This window comes from Hippopotamus amphibius, chromosome 6 (genome assembly GCF_030028045.1).
Source record: "Hippopotamus amphibius kiboko isolate mHipAmp2 chromosome 6, mHipAmp2.hap2, whole genome shotgun sequence".
Classification (NCBI taxonomy): Eukaryota; Metazoa; Chordata; class Mammalia; order Artiodactyla; family Hippopotamidae; genus Hippopotamus; species Hippopotamus amphibius.
The window spans coordinates 57,794,442-57,822,009 of NC_080191.1; the positions used below are offsets into that span (position 1 = coordinate 57,794,442).

General features: G+C 45.4%; 2 protein-coding genes across 4 annotated transcripts in view; both read left to right on the forward strand.

Moving 5' to 3' along the window:
• SCAF8 (SR-related CTD associated factor 8) overlaps positions 1-18,758 on the forward strand; it is a 204,305-nt gene extending 185,547 nt beyond the window's left edge. For 2 of the 3 annotated variants that reach the window (XR_009054339.1, XR_009054340.1), the window contains exons 24-26: positions 2,140-2,362; positions 14,004-15,226; positions 18,325-18,758. The gene's annotated coding sequence lies outside the window, so the exon portion shown is untranslated. The remainder of the gene's footprint in view (positions 1-2,139; positions 2,363-14,003; positions 15,227-18,324) is intronic. The other variant, XR_009054341.1, reaches the window with a different exon arrangement.
• A 5,077-nt stretch (positions 18,759-23,835) lies between these two features.
• Positions 23,836-27,568, forward strand: part of TIAM2 (TIAM Rac1 associated GEF 2) — a 215,426-nt gene continuing 211,693 nt past the window's right edge. The window contains exon 1 of the mRNA XM_057739331.1: positions 23,836-23,891. The gene's annotated coding sequence lies outside the window, so the exon portion shown is untranslated. The remainder of the gene's footprint in view (positions 23,892-27,568) is intronic.

Here is a 27,568-nt window from a genome sequence, read left to right on the forward strand (position 1 = left end):
TCCCACAGGCTGAGTGCCATGGCCAAAAAATAATAATAATTTAAAAATTTTAAAATGTGTACCTCCCACAGGCAGGGAGTGTGCCAAACACCACCCACATGACTCTTCACAACAACCCAATGAATTAGGACTATCCCCATTTTTCACATGAGGAAAGAGGAAGTAATTCACCCAGAGCCAAGCAGCTAGGAAGCAACGGAAGCAGGATTGCCGTCAGCTCCATTTGACTCCAGAGCTCATAATCTCAGAAAGTTTATGCTGTATGGCCTCAGTGTAAGTGATATAAACAGCTACTCTAGTTAATGATTGACTCATGAAAGTGAGGACAGCTTGCATGTATTTATTTTGACAAGCATTTATGGTATCAGGTCCAAATGCATCTGCATTTCCTTAGCAAGGATGGGAGCAGAGAGGCTAAGTGCGTGCAATTTGCTTGTCCTCTTATTATCTGGAGTATTCTTTACTTCGTGTCTCATTTTCTTGTCCATCTCTTTTCATGACCACTGAATCAATAGCCACTTGTGTCCCTTTCCTTTAAATAGTGTCTATTTGTTTTGGAGTAATCAGAAAACAAAGCTACAGGACTTCACTGGTGGCGTAGTGGTTGAGAATCTGCCTGCCAATGCAGGGGACACAGGTTCAATCCCTGGTCCGGGAACATCCCACATGCTGCGGAGCAACTAAGCCCGTGCGCCACAACTACTGAGCCCGCATGCCACAACTACTGAAACCCTTGTGCCTACAGCCTGTGCTCTGCAATGAGAAGTCACCACAATGAGAAGCCTTCGCACCGCAATGAAGACTCAACACAGCCAAAAAAAAAAAAAAAAAAGGAAAAGAAAAGAAAAAGAAAAGGAAAGAAAAGAAAGCTACATAAAAAACATATTCAGTTAGAGATTGTATTGCAGAATTAGGCTTGGAAATGTGACATAATTTCCAGTTTCCCCTTTGACTGAGGCTCTGATGTAAGGTGATGTTTTACAAAGTCCTTTTTAATGGTGACTCAAACACACCTTCAGATAGAGACACACCACTTGGGCATCAAGCAGAGGCTTAGCTGTATGAAAGCCACCAGGCTGATGGAGAAGGGATGACTCTGAACCCCTAAGCTGGGCTTGTTTGCTTTCCTTTCGGAGAATAATAGGATGCTCAGTTTTGGGTTTAGCTGCCTCTCTCCTGCATCCCCCAAAGTGGTCTGGAATAGGATCAGCCTCACACCCATCACACTCTAGACTGGAACTTCCTCTAAGGCAGGAACCATGTCATTACATTTCCAGGGACGTGCACTGTGCCTGGAGTAGTTGATGGCTCAAGGCATAAATAAATGAGTGGATGCTGTTCAAGTAAATGGAAGATTTGATGGCTTCTGGCTCTCAATATCACCCTGTTTTTGTGAAAATGTTACCATAGAAGGATGTTTCAGTTTGTATGTTGGAAACTCATGGGCCAGGCTTTCGAACGATAAAATAATTCAACAAAAGAGTTGGAAATTTAGATGATTTCCAAGAAAGATTTCTCTGCACAAATGAATTGAAAATGTTGCTTGAATAGGAGTCTTCTTTGTGTTTGCCCCATTACCAAATTCTTGGTACTTTAAGCTGGCCCTAAGTCTATAGCCCTTGCTCTGAAATTTGGGGCCCCAAACAGAAGTCATGCTGGGGTGTGTGCCAAATTAGGTAAACCACTGTCCCTAAGTATAAATGTAAATTCCTGAATGTAAATTTCAAAGTTTATTAGGACAACTTGTAGCAGCTTCAACAAAGGATGCATGACAGTAAACATATGGTAATGACATTGAAACCATTTTTTGTTTAAAAATATAATTACTGTTTTCTATAGATAATAACACACCCCATAATCATTTATCAAAGTAGCTTTTCCCGTGTTGCTTTTCTTTCAAACAGGTAGGTGGTGTGATGGATCTTTACACACTGGACACTGTATTGCAATAAACATTCATGAAAACACCATGGCCCATAGGGTATTTTCAGAGCACTCACAGCACTGTGCCTCCCGGGGGTCCTGATGGTCTTTTCCAGGTCTTGCCCACAGGGCCTGGAGGGGTCAGGTGGAGGTGTGTCCATGGGAGCCTTATGAGAGCCAGCTCTGACTTTTAGATTTTATCCTATTTATGTCCAGAGCCAAGATCTTTCCTCTCCAAGGAGAAATTCTGAAGTGTCTGCTCTCAGCCCAGCTCTATCACATCGTTATGGAAGAACATTCAATCTGACTTTCATCATGTTGTAACGTGGAGATGAAATGTCCCTATTCACCTTAACTGCTGGTGGAATCTCCTGCAGCCAGAAATGGTCATTACACTTTGCTTGTTCTCTTCCGCCTGGCACTTACCACCGTCTGCCTGGTAAGATAGATATTTCTGTGCACATCTTATTACATCTTAGATTGCTTTAACTATCTACTAGTTCTTTGTACACATTTTCCTTAGGCCCTGCTTTGGAGGTCAGGAGACTTGGATTTGAATGCTAGCTTTACTATTTCTACTGCCATGAAAACTTGGACAAGCTGTTTCCCTTCCTTAAGCTTTAATTGTTTCTTCTGCAAAATAGGGAGAATGACATTTCTACCTCCGTGAGTTGCTTTGAAGATTAGATGAGATAGCATGTGTGACATGCTTCTGGTGATGCCTGGCACATTGTAACAGCCGATAAGTATCATGGGTCCTTCATAATGGTACTCTGGAGGAGAACCAAGACTTGGTCCGGGATCTTCCCTCATCAGGGAGGAACTATGACTGTCTGCTCTCAGCCCATCTCTGACAGTCCTTCTCCCAGCACCCCACCTGCTTCGGGACTGCAGCCCAGCTGGAGCATCACCGGCCACCCCCCCCCCCCAGCCACTTTTGCTTGTCAGGGAGTCAGTGCCACAGGTTTGCGTCATGAAGCCTGGAGTCACTTGAGTGTGACAATTTATTTTTGGCCATTCCACGTGTGGTATGGCATGCAGGATCTTAGTTTCCCAACCAGGGATTGCACCTGTGCCCCCGGCAGTGGAAGCCCAGAGTCTTAACCACTCGACCACCAGGGAAGTTCCTATTTATTCATTTGTTTGTTTGTTTATTAAATTGAAGTATAGTTGATTTACAATATTGTGTTAGTTTCAGGTGTCCAGCAAAGTGATTCAGTTATACATATATCTCTCTTCATTCTTTTTCAGATTCCTTTCGCATATAGTTTATTACAGAATATTAAGTAGAGTTCCCTGTGCTATACAGTTGGTCTTCGTTTGTTATTTATTTTATATATAGTAGTGTGTGTGTGTGAATCCCAAGCTCCTAATTTATCACCACCCTCCACATTTCCCCTTTGGTAACCGTAAGTTTGTTTTTGAAATCTGTGAGTCTATTTCTGTTTTGTAAATAAATTAATTTATATCATTTTTCTTTTAGTTATTTTCCACATATGAGTGATAGCATATGATATGTGTCTTTGACTTACTTCACTTAGTGTGATAATCTCTAGGTCCATCCATGTTGTTGCAAATTACATTGTTTCATTCTTTCTTTATAGCTGAGTAGTATTCCGCATCTTCTTTATTCATTTATCTGTTGATGGACACTTGTTACTTTCATGGAGTGTGACAAGTTCTTATATTAAAAATATTCAGCTAAGCTAAGGCTACTCCTCTGCTGCCTTCCTTACCCCTCCAAAGATCAAGAAGGAAAAATGTGTTGTTATCCATCTGACAGCTAATAATTCTGGGCAATGACTTTGCACAAGATACCACCCCAAGGCTGGTGGCATTTGAAATGGAGTGTGAGTCTCGGGCTCTGCCTTTCAGGGCACTGCAGTCACTGTGGCCAAGATGGAATATAGTATTCAAAGGCAGCTGACAATGCCACAAGGATTCTAAGTGGTAATGAATGGTACAAAGGAAAGTAAGGTTAAGAGACAAGAAAAATCTAGGTGGCTGGAGGAGTTGGGTCTGGGAGTGATGGTCCTTGGCTTTAAACAAGACCTTGAATAAAAATTTGCAATCTTTGGGGACTTCCCTTGTGGTCCGGTGGTTAAGACTCCACACTCCCAATGCAGGAGGCCCAGGTTCCATCCCTGGTCAGGGAACCAGATCCCTCATGCGGCAGCTAAAAATCCTGCAGCTAAAAGATCCCACATGCCGCAGCTAAGACCCGGTGCAGCCAAATGAATAAATAAATATTTTTTTTGAAAAATTGCTGTCTTTGTATTCTCCATGTTGAAAAAAATCTGTTTTTCAGGGAAGAATAATTCCTTTGTTGATCGGCTCTGGGAGGAATTAAAGAACATTCACACCTAATTAAAACAAGCAAAATCTTGAGGTGAGCTCAAGAACGTGGGGTGATTTATGAATCCCACCTCAAGACCTTCAACTTAAAGATGATCACCTTGAGTAGATCTTGCCTGAAGGCAAATATTACCCAGTCTAATTATTAGACCTAAAAAGCAATTCCGGTCTTAATGATGCTTCTATCCTATTTTACACAAAGAGAAGATGTTCTAGGAGCCATAGCTCTAAATTTCAAAGTCAAGAGTCTATTTGAGAAATGTTCGTTTTAACAATATTTTTATTACAATTGCATAAAATACAGAAAAATGCACTGGACATAATTTACAGTTTTGGGGATTTACTCAAACACACCTGTGTAACCACAGTCCAGTTTAGGAAATAGAACATTACCAGAACTCCTCCCTTCTCCCTGCCCCTCACAGTCACCAGAGGTAACCACTATCCAGACTCCTACACCATAAATTAGTTTCACCTATTTTTGAACTTTATATAAATGGAACCACCTAGTACCTAATAACTTATGCCTTTCTTCTTTCTGACAACATTGTTTTAAGAATCTCACAAGATTCTTACAGGAGTTGATTCATTTACTATGCTGGAGAGCATCCCATAATACAAATATGCTACACTTGATTTATCCGTGCTACTGTCGAGGGACATTTGAGTTGTTTCTCGTTTGGGCTATTTCAGGGAATGATGCTACAAACATTCTTATACCTACACTGTGCACATCCAGGTGCATTTCTGTTGGGTGTGTACATACACAGGGGAAGAATTTCTGGGCCATAGCATCTATGCGACTTTTGTGGTTACTGTCAAAAAGTTTTTCCAAAATGACTGTATGAATTTATACTCCCACTGGCAATTTATGTGACTCCTGCACATCCTTGCTGACATGATGGTTTCATCTTCTTAGTTTCAGCCATTTGGAGGGTGTGTGGTGGAGTCTCTTTGTGGCCTTCATTTTTATGTCCCTGATGACTGAGGTGGAGCATCTTTTCAAATGTTTATTAGCCATTTGAACATCTTCTTTTGTATAGTAAATGTCCAATCTTTTGCCTATTTTTTAATTGCAATGACATTTTTTAAATTAATTGATTTGCCAACATTTATAGATATTCTGGATACCAGACCTTTATGGGATCCATTATCACAGATACCTTCTCTCTGGCTGTCTTGGCGGCTTAGTGATTGGAGAATGCCCCAAGGGGAAAAGGAATCTAAACGTTGGGTTCCTCTCTCCAAAATTCCCTTTCCTCAGGGATTTTGGTCTAAGACTTCAGTGTCTGGGCAGCTCTTTGATGACTCCCAAGCATGTGAGTGTGTGCTCATCCGGATTTCCTGCTAGTTTTTTGCATCAGAAGGGCTAGTCTAATATAAACTGTTCCTTTATCTCCAGAACCATAAGCATAATATCAAGAATGAGATGGTTGGTTAAGAAAAAAAGTAAAAAAAAAAAAAAAAAATGGGGAGTGGACTTCCTTGGTGGTCTAGTGATTAAGACTCTGCACTTCCACTGCAGGGGGCATGGGTTCGATCCCTGTTCTGGGAACTAAGATCCCATATGCCACAGGGCATGGCCAAGAAATTAAAAAAAAAAAAAAGTAAATAAAATAAAAATAAAAATACTGAGACTGTTGGTTTGGGGCATTTCCAAGGAATAGAGAAGCATGTCTGATATCTCAAGGCCCATCCCCACACACGGAGCAGAGAAACAGCTTTCCTGGCCTGGGGCTGAGGTGGCGTAGAGCTGGGATGAAGAGGAGAAACACTGTGTGGGGTTCTGCTCTCTGAGCCTCAGGCCTTGTCCCTGGGGATGGGCACAAAATAAACCAGAGAAAAGCTTGGGAATCCAAAAAGTGTGTGCCTTCAGGTTAGCCCATAGAAACTTTGGGAAGCCCCCCTCCAGTGGAGCAGTGAACTAAAAAAAAAGCCAGTGCTAGACTGACAGCCAGAGGATGGCTCTCAAGTCCTCTGTGCCCAAGGGCCCCAAGTGCCGTGGGAGGGGACTTCCAAAACCTGTCTGTTCCTCAGAGCAAGGCAGAGAGCTAGGCTGAAAATGGCCCGGCAGACAGGAGGAGGCCTGCCTCTCAGCTGAGAGGAGGAGGACACAGCCTGCAGAGTCCTACCGATGGAAGTCCATGGTGGGACAGGTGATCTCAGTGTTTGCTACGTAGACCAAAGTTGATGCCCAGGTCCAGGCAAGAGGGACTCAGGGAGGACTGGGGCAAGTATGCCAAGTGCGTCCCTCACCCAGGCTGGCTTGGCCCTGCTCCCTGAGAACACCTGGCCCGACCCACATCCAGCCTCCTCCTGGAACTTGCTTTACGTCCGGAGAGAAGAAGAAAAGGGACCGGGAATTGAGGAAAACCTGGAATTAACAAACTAAATATCAGAAAGAGATCAGATTTTTAAACTGGAAGGGACTGAATTTCTTAAGGGGTGAGATTTCTTTTTGCACGACTGTTCTGGATTGAATCATGTCTCCTCAAAAGATATGTTGAAGGCCTGATACCTGTGAATGTGACCTTATTGGAAAGAGGGTCTTTGCAGAGGTAATCAAGTTGAGATGAAGTCATTAGGGCCCTAATCCAATACGACTTGTGTTCCTTTAAGAAGAGAAGAGGGCCTTCCCTGGTGGTCCAGTGCTTAGGACTCCGTGCTTCCACTGCAGGGGGTGTGGGTTCAGTCCCTGGTTGGGGAACTAAGATCCCACAAGCTGCGTGGTACAGCAAAAAAAAAAAGCAAACAAAAGAAACCCCCAAATCATAAGGAGGAGGAAGAGGAGAAGGAGAAAAGAGACTCAGACAGAGACCCAATGGGAGACACCATGTGACGACAGAGGCAGAGACGGGAGTGACACTCCTACAAGCCAAGGAACTCCAAGGATTTGGGGTGACCACCAGAAGCTACGAGAGCGCCATGGAACAGATTCTTCCCTCGAGCCTTCACAGAGACAATGACCCTGCGGACACTCTGATTTCAGACTTTTGGCCTCCAGAACTGTCATGGTCCGAGTATGGGTTGGAAAAGAATTTCCAGACACAAGGCAGGATTTAAGGAAGGTAGTTTATTACAAAGGGACACTGTAAAGACAGTGGGATGACTTCCTGGCAGGCCAGGGAGAGCCGACCCTCTGGTGGGCTTGCAGCCAACTTTAACCCCAGACAAGGAACATTCCTGCTAAGAAAATGGCGCTAATCGATTGGTCAGTGCACCAAAGGCAACAGGTGTCATTAAGTGATAGGCTAGGGTCCTATATGGTGAATACCTTCCCTAATATGGGGTCCGGTTTTCGGCTGGCCCAAGTCATGAGTCAAAGGTTGCTATGGGGGTCGAGATAACTCCAGAATTTTGTTGCTATGAGAGTCGGGTTAACTCTGGAATCTTGTCTTGTGACTTTGGTATAGGACTCCACTTTCCCCCCTCTTTTTATTTATGGGCCAAATCTTTGACCCCTTTACACCCTGCTCATGACTCACTATCTACCTATCCCCATCTCAGGCCATAGGAACTCAGGTCATTGGGGCATCAAGGGCTCTTAGCTTCTTCCTGCTGGTAGGGGTGTCGTGGGGTCCTGGGTCCCAATGCCTGCTCTCTGTCAGGGTGTATTTATGGAGGGAGAAGGGAGCCTATGGAATGATAAGGCAGCTTGTTCCAACGTAGTCCGTGTGGCACCTGGCTGGTATCCTTGTTGTAGCACCATCTGGAACGGAATCTTTTAAACCCGTTAGGAGGTGAACTTAGATAATGTGTTAATAATGCAGGGGTCAAGCAACAAAACCAAGGCTATCATGATTGATGGTCCCAACAAGTGGAATCGTTATGTCTGTATCTGGATCCCCACAGAGGAGAGGAAGCTGGAATTTCTGTATCACCATTATCTTGATGTGAAGCTATTGCCAACTGAAAGAGGCAAACTTAACAAGTAGTTTTAAAAAGGTGGGGGCCAAAGATCAGCAAGCAGGGGCCAAAGCAGGAGTAAGAACCAAGTTATGTTTGGTAACAATTTTTGATCCTGGTCCACACAGAGTCAGCGTTGGGCTAACCTGTCCAAAGGAGTGGAGCCATTTGGTGTGGTCATATATATTTTTGGTGTCCTTTTTATTAGCCCAGTGTGATTGACGTCAGTGTGACAGACCCAGTTGGAAGTGGTTGGAGGAGTAACAACCTGAACTTTAATGGACAAAATCTCAAAAAAAAAATTTTTTTTTTCTCAAGACAATAGGGCTGAATCCCAATCTAGACATGGCACTTTGAGGAGACCTGTAGCCAGATAGCCAGTTGTCTAGTTTTGTCCAATAGGGTTTAACTTTTGATATGGTATTAACACGTAAACAAAAGCAATTGTCATTGTTAATGATCTTAGTGTTTCTTTAGGTATAAGAAGAGGCAAGAATTAGGGCTCATAAAAATCCTTACCTGAAAATATCTATTTGAAGGCCTGTTCTGCCAATTTTTTCCCAGGGCACAGAGTGCTGTATTTCTGATTTCCACCCTGAACTCCTTTCAGGGGCTGTTGAAGGTCAGCAGTTGCAGCAGCTCCTGATTTAAATTTTTGCTGAGGCAGACAGCAAGTGCCAGTTTCCAGTCGGCAGGACCCCTTCATGGCCATAAATTTGACCATGGTTTGGGGGACCATTTTGTCCCACAGTGCTAGGAATGCTCATTCCCAGATCTGGCAAAGAGTCACTGATAGTTCGGTCAATGTGCTATTACTGGACTAGGCCTTGTGAGTAGCCAAAAGCCTCTGGGCCACCTGCCTAGTCTCTTAATGTCCGGGAAAATATTCCCTCTTGTTGCTTCTTCCCATATCTAGAGTTACACCATTATGATCACTGATCTCATATGGGACTATATACCATTTTATCAGAGGCTCAGTCGCATTTGGTAATGTAAGAAATAACAATTTTGTAAAACAGGCGAAAAAAGCAATAATATAACCAGCGGTATCAGTAAGGTCATAAGTAAGGATTTAAGAACTTTTATAGGTGCAGTCCAGTATATTCCCAGGTTGTCTGGCTTAGTCTGGTCTACCAATTTTTTATCTTTAAGGGAAATTATATATTGGCATTGTCCATAAGGCACCCAGCTTAATAGCCTAATGTTGCTAGACTGATTATCCTTAGTATCCTTAGTATGATTTAATTGTTCCCAACATAGAGGAGCCTTTAGACTTTTTCAGTATCTCATTTTCTTTGGGAATGACCTAGCTAATCAATCAACTTCCACCACTTAATTTAGTGCAACTCTAGGATTTCAAGTTATCAGAATCTGGAGAGACTATTTTAGATAGACATTTGTAAAGCATAATCATTCTTAATAGAGTTTATCTAAAAGGTGTTATCTCATTTACATTTTCTTTCCTTAAAAGTTTCTTCACCTTGCCCGCCACTGCCCACTTTTTGATCTTTGATGGTCAGCCTCAGAATTGTCATGGCTCTGGTGGGTGTGTCACTTAGCTTGCTGATGTGAACACACAGAGGCCACATTGTTCCCATTCCAAAATTTCAGTCCTGAGGCAGGTACAACATAAAAACCATCATTTACAGGGGTTGGATTCAAATCGGGCTTCTAGAAGAAGAAATCAAGGTCACCTATCTAGATGGCTAAACCCTTTTTACTGGTGTTTACAGAAAAGCCACTTAGGATTTCTATTTATCCTTGACAAGTCAAGTTCTAAATTAATTTACCCTCTTCTTTTTTTTTTAAATTTGCATTAAAAAGATGGCAGAGATAAGAGTTCCTGAGAAGACCAGATGGGACATTTGCATCTCAAGGGTACAAGCAAGTTCCTCCCAGGATGACTTTGTTTCCCTTTTGGTAGGCTTTGGGTTATTTCTGGAGCCACATGTCTATATTCATTAGATCAACAAACATTAATATCAGATATTAATTTGATACTGAACATTTCCTAGCATAAGTGAACCTGAAATTCATTTAGCTTAATTTTTCTTATACTTAGAATTTATAAGCACATACTTTTCTTTAAGCCAATTAAATAGAGCTCATTTACAAATTAACTCCAGCAACCTTATCCAAAGACAAAGACACATACTGAGACATACGTATATCCAGACAGACACAACAAGAGATCTCATAGCTTCATTTTCCAAACATAGTCATGAATCAGATATCACAATATAAAACTAACAGGAAAGGTCAAGTAGAGGGTCATCTAGGAGATCTGATGAAGAGGGAGACAGAGGGGATCGGGGGGATAAGGCAGCAAAAGAAAGACATGTGGCATGAATCCCTCAGATCCGGATTCTAAGGGCCATAAAGGTCTGAACACAAGGAACCTCTGAGTCCTTTCCTTGCTTTCCACAAAAGAGATCAAGTTGGAGCACAAACCATGTGACTGCCGTTGTTCTCGGTACCCCAGTTTATATTGGGGCTAGGCTGTGTTACAGATTGTCAGGATCAAATTTTTCCCAGTTCCCGAGAGTATAGCCAAGGGATGAGTCTGAAGGAGGCTCCCAAGACATACCAGAACCCATCCTTCGCCTGTATGCCGTAGAATGGGGGTACTGAGAGTCACCGGCCACAGAAAGGTGTCCCTTTTTGTCCAGGTTATCTCTCCGTGTGACTAGGCACGAAGTGGGCTGACCCCAACCATTGCGTCCAACTGTGAGAGGTTACCCCTGAGTGTGCGACTGAACCATGTGACTTAAGGCACCATGCAACTCGGGCAGGGAAAGAAAGAAAAGAGAGAGATTCCTGGGACCCACCAGGTGACTCACCATTTGGTGATTCCCTGAGACTTGAGAAGGCACGCTTGGGATGACTCAGAGGCAACACTTAGGCTCCTGTAATTCAATCTGGACAGAGGGGAAAAAAGGTGAAAGTAGCAGAGAAGACAGGCTGAGGAATCTGCCTTGTAATCCTGTTGGGAAGGCGCGGCCAAGGGAAGGGGGCTCAGTGTTTTACTTGTATCAATGTGTGCCTCATGGTGCGCCGAAGTTGTCTTGCTGGGGGCAGACGCTCTAACAGCCTGGTCTGTTCCGTGATGCCCTCATCCTCTCATGGGAGTCTTCAAGCGGCAGGCGCCCTAATGGCTTTTAAATGCCTGACCTCTGCCCGCACAATGTCAATTGCCCTAGTCCTCAGTTAGAAGGAAGACAGAGGGACCCTCACCCATTCTGGGCAGCCGTTACTGGGGCGAAGTGACCTGTGGGGCCTTCAGAACACACCAGGGTGTGGCCCTGGCCAGAGTTCCTTCGTTGATTCCACATTCCACAGCTACTCGTTTGTTTGCAGAGGGTCCCAGGGAATGAGGAGAGGAGGTGGAGGGAAGAGATCCCCCCAGGAGGCATCCCTGTATGGGCCACCAAAATGTCATGGTCCAAGCGTGGGTTGGAAAAGAATTTCCAGACACAAGGCAGAATGTAAGGAAGAGAGAGTTTATTAGAAAGAAGGGATGCTGTAAATACAGCAGAACAACTTCCTGGCAGACCAGGGAGAGCTGACCCTGTGGTGGGCTCGCAGCCAACTTTTATAACGCCAAGACAAGGAAAATTCCTGCTAAGAAAATGGCGCTAATCGATTGGTCAGTGCGCCAAAGGCGACAGGTGTCGTTAGGTGATAGGCTAGGGTCCTATATGGTGAATACCTTTCCTAATATGGGGTCTGGTTTTTGGCTGGACCAAGCCATGAGCCAAAGGTTGCTATGGGGGTCAAGATAACTCCAGAATTTGGTTGCTATGAGGGTCGGGTTAACTCTGGAATCTTGTCTTGTGACTTTGGTATAGGACTCCAGAAGAACTACAAGGCAATAAGTTTCTATTGTTTAAAGCCACCCAGCGAGTGGACATCTTTTAGGGCAGCCCTAGCAAACGAGTACACTTACAAACTGGAAATGGGGGCTGGTAAACTCGGTTGAGTCCAGTTATGGAAAAGGAAAAACAGATTTCTGTACCTGTCCCCACATTTTATATGAAACTCAGGCATTGAGCTCATATTATACTGCTTACAAAGGTAACCTTTCATGTCACCTTTGGATCTGGGGGACCCTGATCTGCTTCTCTCCCTGTAGGAACACCTCGAGTTTCCATTGTATCAATTGCCTTCCCAACATCAATATACACACAACTGCGGGAGGCTTTTGCTTTCCTGGTTCTTGTTTCATTAAACTAGCCTGAACTGGCTTGAGTCAGAATTCACACCAACTGAGCAAATAGATACAGTTTACAACCAAGTGTACTTTGCAGTAAAAACCAAAACCCAGCTCAGGTCAAGGTCTCACCAGGAAGGGAATCAGTGACAGTTACAGTGTTTCCTCATACAAACAGTGCACCATTAAGGTCAATCTGTTGAGGTGACTGAAGGGCTCCGGGGAGGCCTCCTCAGCCCCATTGCCTCGTTGCTTCTGCAAGTATCTGAGATCCATCCTGTGGCATCACTCCTTTGCTTCCCGAAGGCATCATCCATTTTACAATTAAAGCACAAATATCTCCCAAGAAAGTTCACAGCTTAAACTCTTAGTGACAGCTGACAGTTGCTTATTGTGTGATTTCTGTCCTGGGATGAAGGAAGAGATGAGGATGGAACAAGGAAGCCATGGCCAGCTTCCCAATGTGGCCGAGGGCAAGGTCATGGTAATTGTCAACAGCCAGTATTCAATGAGCATGCCTGTTGTAGTAATGACAGTTAACTTAGAGAGCATGAACTATATTTTCAAAATAGGAAGGAGTTCATTAATAAAACAAAGAGTCCTGTGTTCCCCATGTGATTGGTGGTGCGGCCCATCCACTCTGGGTCAACTGGCCGCCAGCTCTGTGACCATGGAAGGCTGCTTATCCTTTTGAAACCCCAGGTTATGCTTCATCTGTGAAATGGGCTAATAATGTTACCTACCTCATTAGGTGGTTACAAGATGCAAGCAAAATAAATTATCTAAAGCCCTGATCCCAGTGCTTGGCACAGAGTAAATGCTCAAGAAATGTTAGTACATCATCAATCCGTGACTTCTCTCCCCCCAGGTTAGTGCGTGGTTGGGTTTCTTCACATCGTCTGTGCTGGTTTTGTGCCAAAATCATCTTGTTGTTCCACAGAGTGTCTAGGGCTGTATTAATGTGAATTCAGACATCAGTCCATCAAAGAGCAGTAAAGACCCCTCATGTTGGGCAGTATCCCCACTGTGTCACTTATTATGTATTTTTCATGTTCGAAAATATGATGAAATAAAAGAAAGCATTAGGATAAAAGAAATCCCGCAATTGTTCTTAGCTTGTAAAACACTTAGATACCACTTACTGTGTGCTTTACAAATACAAACTCGTTTAATCCCCATATGAGTCCATCAGATAAAATCTATTACTATCCGCATTTTACACAGGAGCCAACGGAGACACCAGGGGTAAGTCATTTCCTGAGGTCGCAAGGCTAGTGTAAGAAGGGGAGCCAGGAGTTAAACCAGACACTCTGACTCCAGTAGGGCTATTACGCTGTGCTGTGAGCATTGCATGCGTGCACACACGCTTCTCCTTCCATTATGTCTCTGTCCACTTTCCTTGAAAATGTGTGCCGATGAGAGATTTATAGACATTTCTTAGTGTGACCACATCTGGGATGATAGAGGCTATTATGGCCAAAAAAGGAAGGGGATTGAGTTTTTAAGAAAGAGGAGCCTCTATGTGTAACATCTTCTGGGTGGCAGAGGGTGAGGGCAGGAGTTGGCATCTTTGAAGAGTTCTGATAGCCTTCCTTATCTCCACCCTCAGAGGAAGAAGCCGAGCAGGCTGAGACTGTGAGGAAGTTACCAGTCGCCAGCTCCCAGATGACAGAGGAGAGGAGGAGAAAAAGCAGATTTTCAGAACGCAGTTATGTTAGACATGGTAACAGAGGAATCTAACATGACAAAAGAAAAAAAGAGGAGATTCCTGCCCCCGAGAGCAAAGCATTCAGTTGCCACGTCGCTGAATGGGGCTTTGCAAAATGTGTGAGCACAGTAAGAGTTGAACCCAGCTCCGCCGAGGAAACAGATAACCCACTTGCGGAGCGAGACCCCGAAGTGCCTTGATGTTCCAAGCCCCCAGCCAGTTACAGGGACACCCCTGACCGGCCCTCCCCCATCAAGGTGCGCTGTCCTGTTGGGGAGGGAGCAGTGGTGAGGGAACAAGAGTGCTAATGTTCCGGAAGCATAGAGTTGGTTCCACCCAGACGGCTCCTTGAAGATGCTCAGGTAGATGCTATTTTTGCTGGGTCCTGAAGCGTAAGAGCGGCACCAGGAGTTTGCTGCAGCTGTTTGGGCAGAGCTGATGGGCATGGTGGTGGAGAGGAAGAAAGGTTTGGGAACATTCTAGGAGGTAACAAGGCGAAGACTGGAGACCAAACGGTTGTGGGAGTGAAAGTCAGGAGAGGTCAAAGACGGCTCCAGCAGCTTGGGAAATAGGGATGCTACTGACTGAGGGAGGAGGTGGGATGGAGGGGAAGGAAGTCTGGGGAGGCATCACAGTGGCGAGGTAGGTGTGGATGAAGGCCACCCCTCCAGGGCCGTGGGAGTCAGGGTAGCGCGGAATCACTCTTTCTGGATTCTTTTTTTTTTTTGGTGGGGGGGGATCTTCCCCCACTAGTATGTATTTTTTAATTGATGGAATTGTGTTAGATTGAAAACGAAACAGGGACAAAATATAACCTTCTGTGGGGGTAACAGGCAGAGAAGAGGCTGAGGGGTGGTGGGACCATGAAGCTGTGCACCACTTGGGTGACTCTCATTAGACGTATTGCTTGCTCGTTGGCTTATTTTCACAGGAGATGGTAGGGGATGAGCTAACGGCAGGTCTCCACCACTGCCCATCAGTCACCCTTCTGTTCAGCTTGCCCTTGGCATGATGCTGGCGAGACACAGAAGCACCTCTAGCACTTCCTCAGGACAGCTTGTTTCTCATGATCTCATCACAGTGAAGAAGAAGATGGATTTCTCAACCACTTCCTCTTGCAGTAGGTAAACTTGGAGGGTTCCCAGTTTCTGTGTGAGTGGGTAAAATTAACAAGTCATCAGGGGTGGGTGCCTTTCTCAGTTAAATTTCAGGTCCAGGTAGGACTCTGCACAAATTGATAACATCCTCTCGTTGTAGGAAATTGTACTTGAACAAAGAAATTGTCAAAAATATGTGACGAATTGGGTCCCTCTATTTCAAAGGATCCAAAATTGCCTTATAAATTCTCTTATGGGGAATTCCCTGGTGGTCCAGTGTTAGGACTCTGTGCTTCCACTGTAAGGAGTTCAATCCCTGGTCCAGGGACCCCTGGTAGGTAGGGGAACTGAGATCCCCCAAGCTGTGTGGTGCAGCCAAAAAAAAAAAAAAGGAAAGAAAGGAAAAATTCTCTTATGGCCCCATGGGCCAGAAGTATATATTCGCAGATGCCAAAGACAATCAGTGAGGCCAGAGAAAAAAAAGCAAAGCAGCTCCCTGCACCCAGCTTCTGCTTCGACTCCTGTTCTCGGGGCTGCTTGTTTAAAACAGGCTGTCTGTTTTTATTAGGGAATTCCACAAGGGAAAGTGTGTTTGCTGAGACTTTCATTCCAATGACATGGAATAATAATAAAATATGCAAACAGAGTTCCCCATCCCTTCTTGGAAGGAGGGGTGGAAGGTAGGGGTGAGGAAGGTTGCAGATTATTCCAGAAGCATGAAGAGTAGACAACTATGTTTTTTTCTGTCTTTTCCTTTAAAAAATGGTAAAATAGAAATAATTTAAAAACTCTTCATACAATAGCAGGGAAAAATTGTGGGCAGGGAGATTTCCTCAATCCTGTAACTTTGGGGAACCACTGCAGATGTTGATGGTAGTTTTAAAATCTAGAAGAGAACATTTCAATGCCAAAACAATTTTTTAAAAAATTTTATGGAAACTTGTTCTTTACAGTGTAAAGATACAAACCTAACCTCTTATAGAAAGGTTATATATAGTCCTATCAAAAATTATATCTAATTTAAAAGCCTGGAGTATGGATTTTAAAGCTTGTGGCTTATTTAAAGCTTCTGATGAGAAAGTTTGAGTGAAAAAGCAAACAGTAGCCACAAGGTCAAGGTATTATTACTCTAACTTAAGACAATAAAGATTTATTAATTTATGTATCTGTTAATTCAATAAGTATGTATATAATATGCTAGACACAAAGTTTAAAAAGCAGATTTTTTTTCTGCATATGATTTCCCCATTCTATCAATAAAGTTTGTAAATTTCTTTAAAAAAATGCAGTAGAATGAAGCTGTTAATCAAGTGTATATGTATTGACATGCAAATATGTTCATTTCATATATAGTAAGTTTGTGATGTATAGGATGCATTTGATGACTATTTACTATAATTGTTATAGGCTATCCTAAGACTTTCTTTTCCTTTCTTATGAGATATATTGGACCAAGGAGAAATGGGCAAGCATGTAAATCTGAGCTCAAGGTCAGGTTTTAGCTCATTTAATACCCCAGTTTTGAAACTGAAACCACAAATTACATATCATCACCAAGTTATAACTTTTAGAGGAGGTACATAATAGTTAATGTGATGTAGTCTCACCACACACCAGTATACCTAAACGGATTTCATAGCTCTACTTACGAGGAAAAAGCTAGTTCACGTAATAAAGTAGTTCTCTCTACCTGTGAGGAAAATGCTAGTTCTAATATCCTGGTGGAAGTCCATTCTCTAGGTAGTTTAGGTTGAAAACTCACTTCCCTTGGGAAGATCTTGTCCATACATCAGATGGCTGCACGCCAACAACCCTCAACTTCAGATGTGGCTTAAATTATCTTTGTCCATGAGCAGAAGTTGATTTGTTTTTCCTCCCTTCCGACCCACTTAGAACCGTGATATCCATACCCCAAACCCCAATACTTTCAATAATAATAATAATAATAACAATAATAATAAGCATAGCAGTTAAATAACAGAAAGTTAGGAAGACTGTGCTGTTGAGGGGTGAATGGAAGTGACCCAACAGAGTGAACAGGGCTGGGAGAAAGTACAAGAAATTCAGGAAGAGTCCAACCAGACAACCTGTGACGAAGTCTGAGAACAAGTTTAATGGGATGAGGGAATTGAAAAAGTGGAACTCAGGGCCATAAAGGGAAACTCGAGAAAAAAGGCGTGCTCACATTTTGTACGTTTTGCATTTTATGGAAAGCTTATGGGTTCAGCAAACACATTTCCTAGGCTCCAGAATGCATGCTACTCTTACATTTGTGAGTGAGCTCCAGTGAAAATAGACTGGCTACATCATAACCAGCTGGCAAGCAAGAGTTGACTGGACATCTTTAAGGAATATAAACATTACAATTGGTACTTTATTTTGATTCAGAAAATATTCGCTTTTACATTTTCAGATATGTTTATCAGACTTAGTTTATTTGTAAATTATGAAAAATGAAACAAACTTAAAATAACATGAGTTTTATCAACTTAGAACAATCAATGTCACGGGCTTTTTTTTTCAAGGATATGTCTTTTGAGGGTGAAGCCCAAGGTTAAAAGTCTTTCACTGGGTCTTGGAGGGTGTCTGCATACGCGTTACACAGGAGCCAGACCAGTGCATCGGTAGCTTGGGCTCAAAGCTCACTCACAAATGCAAGAGTAGCATGCATTCTGGAGAGCACTGAGGACCTGTCTTCTCTTTGGATATGTGGGCAGATGCTTTCCAGCTCAGGGATGGAGTAGAGACAGGATCAGCCCTAGCCAAGAGAGAGTGTCTGTGTGATTAAACGAGATTTTTTTAAACCTGTAATCTTGAGCAATCTTCTAGACAAACATAGACCTTTTATCATGGGGTAGTGATCTGGCCTTTTGTTTTTCATTTTTCTTTCAGAAATATATCAATTAGACTCTAGTAACTTGTCAGCAGGAAGGAAAAAACGGGTCAAATGAATCCAAGAGAAAGAAAGATGCGTCACCCATGTGGGCAGGTGTACTGCCCCGCCTCCCACTACACATCATACACACATGCAAATGGTTTGCACGCAATGCAGGGCGGATCCAAATTGCTGGGTTAAATGCAGCCTTTTGGAATTGTAATCAGACCCGCTACCTTCTTTCTTTCAGGAGTTTGAAAAGTGCGGTGAAGAAGCTCGTGCAAGCTCCCAAAACAGCCAGCTGGAACAACAGTTTGTATTCGACCAGTGATCTTCAGAAAGGAGAGATGCAGCCTCCCTTGAAGAGGCTGTCCTCTGACTTCTCCAGAGTTAGCCTGACCCACTGGCAGAGCTAGCTGCCTGCCTGTGCTGGGCAGACGCTGGGGTGGAGTCAGTGTGGTCTTTGTTTACTGGATCCTGGGGTGCTGGGAGGGAGGCTGCATGGAGCCTGTTAGCTCGGGGCATGAAGTAATAGAAAAGCACTTGGTGGTAACTATCACTGGAATCCTCCTTCTTGCCCACAAACAAGCTTTAAAAGTGAATTTGAGCTCCGTGAAGATTGGTATTAAACACAGTCATTCTTGACCGGTATTGCCATTGGGTGCGTGTGCGTGTGTGTCTAATGTCATTTCTATAACCGGCAGGGCACAGGCTGAGGCAGAGAGTTTACTTGGCAAGAAGATTCTCTTCCCTCAGGTTCTGGGAAAGAGAAAAAAAAGAGAACAAAAAAACACAACTTCCAGAAGAAACAAACAAAAAACTTCCAAAAACTAGAGAGGTGTTTTAAGAAAACTCTTTTTGACATAGAAGAGAGGAAGGATGACTTTGTTGAAGCCATCAACTCAGTGTCCTACTACCGGAAAGTCCAACGAAATGCTGCCCAGTAATGGAAAGATTTTGGAAAGAAATTTCAATTCTGCTAACATTGCTAGACACCCTCAAAGTTACCAGAAAATGTATGAAGTTACTGGGAATAAAAAGATGAATTGGACTGATCCCTTACTTCAAGGAATTTAGATTTGAGTAATTTAAATATGAAGAGCCTGCAAGAGAATACGACAAAATAGCTATTTCTAGGGAGTAGGGTTACAGCTAATAGTATTTTTTAACTTTTTAGTAAATACTAGGATATAGTAGCTGAAGACTTTTGGTGGCTATGAAGTAAGTGGATGGTAAGGACACTGGGGCTGCCTCTTTTAAAACTAGGCTATTCTGGTCTTTGCCATGGGTGGAGATTTGAATTTATCTTTGGGAGTTGATTTGCTTTAATTGGGCCTTTGATTATTCTACAGGAAGTGGTCCTGCTTTATAATGAAGATGACCAAGCATAACTTCCTGATGGTCCCCCAGCTCTTCCCCCTCAGTTTTCTTTGTTGATCCAATCCTATCTAGCCAGAGTTCTGTCTCGTTCCCAGTCTTTCCCGCAGGCATCTCAGCCAGGTCCTCGGTTAGAGCTTATTACTCCAGGCCAGTTACTTCTCTGGCTTCATCTCCAGGTCCAAACTCTGTCCTGAACACTAGTCTCGTATTCTCTGCATACCCTTTCCAAACATACCCTCCAGCCTCTTCTTCACTCACGACCCGCCCCCCGCGCCAGCCCCCAGTCACACTGGTGCTTAAACCCTTTCAGAAGGTCCTTATTGTTCAAAGGATAAAATCCAAAATTCTTATCATGCCTACAAAAGCATGCGTGACTGGCTCTTCTTTGTTTCTTTGACCTCATCTCTGGTTGCTCTGTCCTTACTCCCTTTCTTTCTGATGGGCCCAGCTCTGTCCCACCTCAGAGCTTCGAATTCACCATTCCCTCTACCTGGGATGGTCGATGTGACTCAATCATTCTTCAGAGTTCAGCTGGGCCCCCTCTAATCCCTTAGAGCTAGGTTAAGTCTTATTATTACATGGTCTGCATCTGTAGCAGAGACATAAAAAGAACTATCTGTAAAATGATTTGTTACTGTCTCCTTCAGATTGTAATGATGACTCAGCTTTTATCCCTACTGCCTGGTACAGTGTTGGGTCCTGAGTAAAGGCTCCATAAACAGATTAATAACTGAGTGAGTTTCACTAATGGGGGGCGAAATTTCTCTTCCTAATGATACGGATGTTCAACTTTACTGTAGACTGAGCTTCATCTCCGCAGATTATTTTTTATTTAATGGAGTGGGACTAAGATTGAGGGTGTGGAGAAAATTTTTCTCTCTCTTGCTAGGCCCTGATGGCATTACAACCTGGACTCTGGTGGGGGATGCACGCTGGTGCCCTGTTTGGGGCTTGGACTAAGGAGACAGGTGCTCTGGATGGCTTCACATCTTCGGGACCATTATTTGCTTTTAGCTTTTTTGTTTTCACCTTCTGTAATTCCCTTCTGTTTCCCCAAGATGTCTGTTCAATTTTGTTGACCCTCACAACTTGGTCATAGCTGTGGTGTGAGAAAGATGGCATGCCTCCCCCTTGGGGCAAAGCCATAGGAGAAAATGCTAAGAGACAAGTTGCAGCAGAGGGAGAGGGAGTCAGGAAAAAAATGGCCAGCAGAAGGAAGAAGGGCCAGCGGGGTGAGATTTGTAGAGATGACAGTGTTCACCTGGAATATGCAGGCACATTTGGGAGGAACAACTGGACAACGCCTGGACTTTCTGAGGTTACAGTGTGCCAGTCACTGACTCATTGCCTGTCAGCTCCACATTCATCCTTCTTGCCTTCTCTGTAAAAAGGGATCTGGGCCTTTTATGTAATTTCCTTTGCCAGCTGCCTTATTGTTAGCTTTGTCAGTACAGGGTGTGGGGGAGACCTCGCAGGAGGGCAGAGCTCTGCCTGGTGGTTGTCGTGCTCGTGCACTGCTGGCTCCTGCATTTTGAGCAGTTTCCCCAGCACCAGGATCCTGCAGTGCAGGGCAGCACCCAGTGGCCAGTGACAAGTGACTTCTTCTGGCATCTCGCTCTTTGGGTGGTTTTGCAGTAAAGAGCTTCCATGAGAGATCACCCTTGGAACAACTTTCCCCCACCCTAAAGGGTAGATTATCAGTAAATTTCAGAGGGTAGATTTCCAGCAAGTTCCACTGGCGTGATACCACAGGCACTTCCCTGGCACTTGGTGAACCATAGCCATGTCCTCCCCAACAGGGTCTGGGTCTCAGTCTGGGGTAGGGTAAGGCTCATCCTTGGGGGCTCTATCTCAGCCCCAGGGGTAACAGCTGCTCTAAAAATCTTATATACATATATATTTTTTATAACTGCTCTTCCTGTTTTCTTTTGCATTCTCTTTACTTCTAACCAGTCAATTCCTCATTGCTCCCAATCCTGTCATAGTTAATAATTCTTTATGTTAAACTTTTACTTCTTAATTGCTGTGCGGTTTCTCTCTCCTGATTGGATCCAGACTGATACACATGGGATGGGGCTCAGACTCTGATTACTTATCAAGGGAAGGTGTCCCTTGAAGACTGGGGGAGTTGGAGACATTTGGGTTATATGTACCTTCCCAAGTTTGTGCAATGAACACGTTACTTGTATAATCAGAAAAAAAAATTTTTTTTAAATAGTGTGAAAAAACACGATACAAGAAGCAAGGGTGGAAAACATATAAAGAAGATCCCAGGGTGGTAGGTCTGTGCTAAGGGGAAAAAGCTCCTTAGAGGAGGTGATGCTTGAGTTGGGAACTGGAGAGTGAGTGGTTTGGGAGGCATTTGCAGAGGCAGAGCCACGTGTGCCCGCAGAGAGGGGACCAGGGAGAGGGGTCGCTGTGGACAGAGCCTGTGGCAGTAGAAAGTGGAGAGCCAGGTCTGTCTGAACACAGCAAATCCTTGGGGCGTCATTTAAAAACTGTAGGGGTGTGTGGGAAAGTTGATTCCATGTGTCTTTTAAACTGTGGCCAGCTGTGGGACTCTTCCTCAAAGACCTCCAACCATCTCCAGCTTTCTGGGAGTTTAGCTGAGGAAGGGCCCTGGCTGTTGTGCTCTGAAATTCATCTGTGGGCTTGTGCCCAAGCCCACACTTCTCATCTGGCTGCTCCCAGCTAAGGACTGGTAGAGACACGGCTGCTCAGGCAGGTGGGTGCCAAGGAGAACTGGGCCCCCTGTGACCGGTAAATTTGCGTGTAGGACTCACCCATGATCTTCCTGAGGCTGCAGGGAGGTTGGGATGGTTGCTTCCCTCTCTTGCACTGGGGTCAGACTTGCAGGAAGCCTGATTCTCCAGGATCCCCTCGCATTTAATCCCACAGCTTTTTCCCCTAAGAATATCTTTCTGTATCTAGTCCTGTCTTGGCGTCTGCTCCTTGCAGGACCCACACTAGCACGCAGACTACATCTTCCCCCTTCCAGCTCCTCTCCACCAGAGAGCCTTTATAAAGGCAGGCACAGCGATCGTGGGGACACAGCCTTCATTCCTGCTTCTCCTGAACGTCCTCCCCCTCCCCATCATCCGGGTCAGCTGGATTCCTCAGGTTTCTCTAATAAACCCTGCAGCTTCCACCTGGGAAGTCCGAATTCTCCTGGACCCTCCGTCGCCTCCATCTCTTCTCAGGAGACTAGCAGTCTCTCTTGCCTGCACGAGCCTTCAGATTCCGCCTGCTTCTGTCCTTAGTGGTACCCGAGTTGGCGTCTTCCCACTCTCAGCTCTTTGGGGAAGGAACTGTATCTTACGCGTCCTATCCACGATGGCAGGCAGAGCGCCGAGTTTATGGTAGGCGCTTCCTCGAAGTTCCTAGAGTTCCAGGTGCTGGTTATTTGGGACGTCCTAGAAAGACAGCGCAGGAGGCGACGGCGGGGGACGCGGGCAGGAGCGCGGGCCGCCCCGGGGTCCGGGGCCTGGCTCAGTGGGCGCGGCGGGGGATGGGCGCGGGCCGGCGCGGGGGTGGGGGACTGCTGGCGGGGGGATGGGAGAATGGGGGACGGTGGGGGTGGGCTGGGCCGGGCTGGGCCGGGCTGGGCGGCGGGGGCGGGGAGGAGGCGGGCCCAGCGGCCGCCAGGAAGGTGCGGCCGCTCCCGCTGCCACAGGCGTTGCGCGGGGGGCGAGGGGCAGTCGCGGCCGCCGGAGGCTCAGCGCCCGCGGGGGACGAAGTGCCCCTGGCAGCTTCTCCAAGTCGACCGGCACCGCCCCGCGTGCCCCCGGGACCCCGCGGGCACGGCCTTGTCGCCGGCCGGGGGCCCGGGTGGGTGCCGGGCGCTCCATCCAGGTAAGGGGAGCGGTTCGGGGGTGGGGGGGTGGGGGGAGCGAGGCCAGACCCCGGCCCGGGGATCGGGGCGGGCGGCCCACCTTTTCGGCTTTGTTCCCCGCGCCCTCCTCCGGGTACCCCGGGCGGTGAGCCGAGGGTCGCGGCCGCGATCGTCCAGCCGGCACAGCCCGGCGCACGGCGGCAGCGCCCCGGCGCGTCCCGGACCCCCGCGCAGCCTGGCCGGGCGGAGGAAACACTCTCCAGACCACCGGCCCTCGCGGTGCCCCGGTGCCAGCCCGACCCCGGCGTTTGTGCGCCCGCGCCCTGAACCCGGCCTCGTGGGTGCGGTGGCCCAGCGCCCGGGGACTTCGTGGGGGCGCGGACTGGCGCCCGTGGCTCGGATTGCCGAGCTCAGGGCTCCCGCACGCGCGGGGCCGCGGGGCCGGAGGGGCAGGAGTCCCGCCGCTCCCCGCCCCGCCCCCCGGCTCTGCTCCGAGGGGCCCAGGTGCCAAGTGTCTGGGAAAGCCGTCACGTCGTGTCGCAAACGGATCATATTTACCAAAAACAGTTTAGAAAGAAAAGAGGCCATTCTTCCAACGATTAAAGGTACGGCGGGGGTGGGGGTGGGGGGTAACGATTGCGCTGGGTCGTTTCTCTTTAAGAAACGATGAAACTTAATATGATGAGCTTCCATGCTTCTTCCTTTTTGAAATAGCAAAATAGGGTAACTTTACTTAATTGGGGGGAGGGGAGGCTGCTGGGTCCTGAAGATAATTCCCTTCGCGTTGCCTCTGCGGGGGCCCTGTACGAGGCTGCCTGCTGACAGTTGTAATCTAGGCAGCCTTGGGTCGCGATAAGACCTTTGTTCATTCTGTGGCCAAGGTCCTGGGGTTCTCGTCTCAAGCGTATTCCCCGTCCTACCACCCGTTCCTCACATGCAACTAACAGTTATTTTAACGGACAGCACCTGGTTATCTCCCATTCCTCTCCGATAGATTTAAGCTGGAGGGTCTCTAATAAAAGTTTTTAAAATCTTCCAAGTTTCTTACAGGTGCAGACCATATGCTATAAATATTTCAGGCCTAGGCTCTGAATAAAAAGTGCCAATTTCTGGTCTTATCATTTGAGCATACCCAACATAACTTGTGTACGTACACACCGAAACGCGTTTTCTGGTATTCTTTAAGGTTTTTATGTTCTAAGAATGTAGTATCAAGATTGGGGCTGTTCTAAAAACAAACTTCTTTTCCATTGGATTTTACCTGCTCAGTTTGTAGGGTAAGACTTGTTGCTTTAGGGAATCAGAGTCCCTAATTACCTCGTGATTGGCAAATGTTAAAAAACAAAACAAAACAAAAAAAACAGGGTAAGGTATAATTGAAGAAGACTTTTATTATTTGCAGTGGCAAAACGAGCCCCTAATGATCTCTGAATCAGATTTCAACACCTTAACCTGCCATGTAAAATGCTTCATCATCTAGTGCTGCCTGCCTTTGCAGCCTCCTGTCCTGACTCTTCCCCAGGCCTCCCCTCCCCCTCCCCCTTACACGCGCGCACCCTCATCCCCCCCATGCACAGCCAGACTCATCAGACTCCTTCCAAGTTGTCATTTCCAGACCCCTGTCTGGAATGAGTGAACATTCTGTTTATACTGTTCTCGCTCTGCTCATCCATCTGTTGATTACCCACACGTCCTTCATGTGTCAGTCAGATACCTCCTCGAGCAGGCTCTCCTTCCTCATTATCGCTTGGCAGTTAAGCTCTTTCTTCTCAAGTAGTCAGCGTCTTTACTAGAACACGATTTTTTAAAACACCTCTGGCCATGCCACCTTGTAAAACTGTGTGAGTTGTTCACTGCACAAGGTCATCCTGTCCATGGGTAAGTGGAGGCTGAATTCCAATTTACACTCCACTCGCCAAGCCCCTAGTGCCCGCCTCTCTGCTGGAAGGGGCCACCTTTTCTGATTTACCCAACACAGCACCCACCGACGAAGCAGGAGCTCAATTAAGATTGCTTGAATGAAAGAAAGCATCCTCTCTGCAGACATCTAGAAAGAAGCAGGAATTTGGGGGCAGATTTCTCACATAAGTCAGGATATAGGAATGTGCTTTGGTTTGCTCTTATGTCTGGCTGTTTAAGTGATTCTTAGATGTCTTCTCCTTGATTGCAGGGAAGAATCTGGGGATGTAAATTCATAGGTGGGCATGAGAGATGCATGCCGGCACGTGGTGGGCCCCCTCAGCTGACTGCCTTTCAGGGCGCTAAGGTTTATCCATCTAATCATGATTTGCTGAGAGAAATAAGGGTAGAAGACTCTTAAGAGTAAGGCCATAAAGAGCTTTGCTCACACGAACATGTGTTAATACACTCATAAAGTGTCATTCTGTACACAAGCACTACGGTCATCCTAAAGTGACATATTGCGAAATTAAAAGAAGCAAGTCAGAAAAGAAGGCTTTGAATCTGATTTATTTAGGTTCTCCACATGAGATCAGCATTTAAGATTGCAATTTACACATGAAAAAATGCAGTTTTATGTGGTGGGCAATTTACAAGCTCAGTTGGCTGTAAGCTTCTTAAAAATGCTCCAAATTTGTATGTAGTTAAAAACTTAATTTGTGGGCAGTCTGGAGGTATTTTTTTCAAGCTAAAGTCAATATGTGGATCATCTAACCAAAATTTATAAAATCGTGGTATAAAATCATATGCCATTACATGTCAAGTACTTGACAATGTATGGAATCCTGGAATCTCTAAAATTCATAGCATAGAATAACTTTAAAGATAATTTGGACCAGTTTTCCCATTTTATAGGCAAGGAAAGTTAGTACCAGGAACCTGCCCAAGGTCACAGAGCTTAGGTAGGAGCACAGCCAAGATGAATGCTCAGATTTCCTGGCTCTTAGTTCATTGCTTTATTTACTCAAGTGCTCTTATTTATTCAAGCTTCTATATGTTCCATTGCTGGCTTCAGTTGGGAAATCCTGAAGGTATGGACTAATTATATCTCAGGGAAAGGAAAGATTCCCAGCACCGAACACAATGCCTTGTGTGAAGTAGGCAGGTGATAAGTGTTTGCTGAATGGAGGAGTGAATGAACGAGCTAGTTGAAAGCTTACTTATTTAAAGTAATTATTTGATGTAGCACAAACCAAAGTTCTTGCAGTCCATTATAGTGGAATTTGGCCTGTGTGTTTGTATTCGTTAAATGCAATAAAAGTGTTAGATAAACTTGGTGGAGGAGTTGGGTAGGATTGTTTTCTGTAAAAGAAACCAGAGGGCTTCCCTGGTGGCTCAGTGGTTAAGAATCCGCCTGCCAATGCAGGGGACACAGGTTCAATGCCTGCCCCAGGAAAATACCACATGCCATGGAGGAGCTAAGCCTCTGCACCACAACTATTGAGCCTGTGCTCTAGAGCCCGTGAGCCACAACTACTGAGCCCATGTGCTGCAACTACTGAAACCCGAGAGCCTAGAGCCCGTGCTCCGCAACAAAGAGTAGCCCCACTTGCTGCAACTAGGGAAAGCCCATGTGCATCAATGAAGACCCTAAGCAGCCAAAAAATAAAATAAAGTATAAAAAAAAAAAAAAAGGAAGCCAGAACTCCTGACAGAGGCATCAGTAGAAAAACTCAGGATTTGGAATCAGTAGGTCTGTCTCCACAAACTAGCCTTGATTCTGCAAGCTTTCAACATCACCAGCCTCAGTTTCTTCCTGTATCCTCCTGGATCTCAGAGTCATCAGAAGGATTGAATGAGCTCACAAGTGTGAAAGCACTTTGCAAACTTTAGAGCACTGAAGAGTAACAAGAGATAGAATCTGTGGCGGAATCTGTGGCGGGAAGTGCTCCCAGGCATTGTACTGGCTTTCTGTATACATCACCCCATTTATTCTTCTGAGTAGAGCAGCAAGGCTCTCGTGGAATGAGGAGGATACTGAAGCCTAAACAACTGTTCCTCCTCTCAGAACAGGTCTTTGGTGACACCGCCCCCCCCACCCCCCAACCCCAATGTGTATTAAGTATCTTGAGTCTCTGAACTTCAGTAAGAGACCTTTCTTCAAGTGGAGAAGAAAGGCAAGTGACATAAAAACAAGTCACTTTGGTTTTAGGCAGAGGAGCCATTTGCATTTTAGACCAGTCCTCCTCTAGAGTGTGGTGAGTGAATTTAAGAAAACAAGACCAGCGGAAGGATGGTCAGTTGTTATCGTGCAAATGGTCAAAGGCAGCTGGATCCTGCGGTGGGAACACACAAGGGGACAGAGTCCTGAGATCTGAAGGAG